The sequence below is a fragment of the Neoarius graeffei genome, chromosome 5 (assembly GCF_027579695.1).
Source record: "Neoarius graeffei isolate fNeoGra1 chromosome 5, fNeoGra1.pri, whole genome shotgun sequence".
In the NCBI taxonomy this organism is placed as follows: Eukaryota; Metazoa; Chordata; class Actinopteri; order Siluriformes; family Ariidae; genus Neoarius; species Neoarius graeffei.
In genome coordinates this window covers 100,122,944-100,125,484 of record NC_083573.1, presented here as the reverse complement: position 1 = coordinate 100,125,484, position 2,541 = coordinate 100,122,944, and the positions used below count along the sequence as shown (strand labels likewise).

General features: G+C 43.1%; 1 pseudogene; it reads left to right on the top strand.

The window, feature by feature from the left end:
* The first annotated feature begins 453 nt into the window (after positions 1-453).
* Positions 454-2,268, top strand: LOC132887188 (aquaporin-1-like; annotated as a pseudogene).
* The last annotated feature ends 273 nt before the right edge of the window (positions 2,269-2,541 follow it).

Here is a 2,541-nt window from a genome sequence, read left to right as displayed (position 1 = left end):
GGTGTGAATGTGAGTGTGAATGATTGTCTGTGTCTATGTGTCAGCCCTGTGATGACCTGGCGACTTGTCCAGGGTGTACCCCGCCTTTCGCCCGTAGTCAGCTGGGATAGGCTCCAGCTTGCTTGCGACCCTGTAGAAGGATAAAGCAGCTAGAGATAATGAGATGAGATATTTATATGGATTTATCCATACCTCCATCCAAATATGCATGTCATGCTAATTATTTGTTTATTTTGGGTACAAAAAAGTCATGAGAAGCTGCTTAGTGGTTCTGAGCCAAATGGATTTGGAGGAAAGCCTGATTATTTGAGAGAGCTAATTGAAAGACTGACAAATTGTTTAGCCAATCATATTGAGAGACCAATCAAGAATGAGTGACGTAGCCACAGGAAATAGTTGAAATAACAGAAGCTGCTGTTAATACAGTAAATCAGTCTGTTGGATTAATATACAATGAAGAAGGAATTACAGGCTTTGGGCTATTGGTGGGCTGCCCTTGCAGAGTTAATAGGGACAACTGTGTTTGTCTTTTGTGGCCTTTCAGCAGTAATTGGGAATGGGAACAGCAGCTATCCAGATCAGGAAGTAAAGGTAGCATTAGCATTTAGGCTAGCCATCGCTGTCTTAGTTCAAAGTTTGGGCCATATCAGTGGAGCCCACCTGAATCCAGCTGTCACACTTGCTATGTTGGTTAGCTGCCAGATTAGCATGTGCAGGGCATTGTGGTACATTCTGGCTCAGGTGACTGGGGCTGTGATTGCTAGTGGCATTGTTCTGGGAGTGAGACCATCAGTAGTAGATTCACTTGGGCTGAACAAGGTGAGTAACTCCTATACTTAATCTGACTAGTGTCACTAGCTGTAACTTCAAGACACTGATTTAGTGGAACTATTGTACAAATAGTAATTTGTCTGTGATGCTTCCCCCCCCCCCCAAAAAAAAAAGTGGTTTGACCTTGAACAGGGTGGGTGTGGCTTTAAGTGCTCCTTCTAACTGCCCCAATTTTTCAATCACTTGGATTATTGAACAAACTAAACCAAGCTTTATAAACCTGTTATGGCAGCAGGGGTTTGGTTGAGGGTTCCTTTGTTCAACTGACTCCTCTTCCATCCACTGTTCAACCATACTCTTGCTGTCACATCTGGCTTCATGCTATCGAAGCCCCCCCCTACCAATATTATTCCTTTAGCCTCTGTGGTAGTCTTGTTCTAAGTGCAACAGCGGACCACTGAAATGGCCTGATTTAAGGTTTTTGCCTCTCTCATGCTGGATCATTCCTTGTGAATGGTATGAGGGTTAACTGGCCACTAGTGTTTAAACATCCAGCCCAGAGTGTTGGGCAAGATTTTCTTGTGACTAGCAAAATCCCAGTGGTTAAAACTAACTGTTCATTCTGCAGCTGAATGGTGTCAGTCCAGGACAAGGCTTTGGAATTGAGTTTCTCCTCACACTCCAACTGGTGCTATGTGTCCTAGCAACAGTGGATAAAAGGAGGGACAGCACTGCTGGTTCAGCTCCATTTGCATGTGGGCTCTCTGGTTCTGGCTCACCTTGTAGGAGTAGGTTTTTGTTTTAGCTCAAAATGCTAATTTTTGGAAGCCTTCCATTTGAGGAATAGCCAGACACCTCACTGACCTAATCCAATTTGTCTAAACAGATTAGTTACACTGGATGTGGCATCAACCCTGCTCGATCTTTTGACCCAGCTCTAGTCTCTGTGGAGTTTGAACACCACTGGGTGAGTGGCCTTGTTACTACAGAACTTGATCATGTGAACTTGGAAATATTTAACACTTGCTTAATGGAACTTCCTTTTTAAATATGGAATGTGGTGCATCTGCCACAAGTTCCTAGAAATGAGCTGTTGCTATATAAATAACAATGGAATAAGTGTATTAACATAATTGATTTGCAGCTTGGCTGTCAGCTGCAGTTTTATAGAAAACCAACACCTGAGTTGATTGGTCAGAAAAGGCTTAAGATACCTCTCTCCCCTTATCTTGACTAAGATTAAGGCTGAATGAGAACATGTACGGTACAGAACCCAACACTTGGTGTGCTCCCTTTCCTTGTTCTCTCTAGGTGTTCTGGGCAGGGCCACTATGTGGTGTTGTAGCTGCACTCCTCTATGACTTCATCCTGTTTCCTAAAGGTTCAGACTTTGTTGGCTGGCTCAAGGTTTTGTGCCATGGGACTGAAGCATCAGGTGCAGAGAGTGAACCCCTCCTTGAGGATGGTGCTCCTGCAGCTCAATGGGACAAATCCTGATGGTGTTTCAATTCCATGTGTGATGTAACTTTACAAATGCATGTATACAATAAAGATGTATGTTTTCTAAATCTTTGAAGATGCATGTCTAATCTTTGTCTCTCTTGAGAAGTGGCAATTTAACTTTGCTTGGCTTTTTTTTTTTTTTTTTTCCCTTAAACTTTGCTAAATTGTTGGGCCCTGTTTCTGTGGGTGGTTGGTAACAAAGCGGTGCACATTGAGCCTAATAAGTAAAAGCCTTTGCTTGGCTGGTTAGAGGAAGTAGTTGGGGAT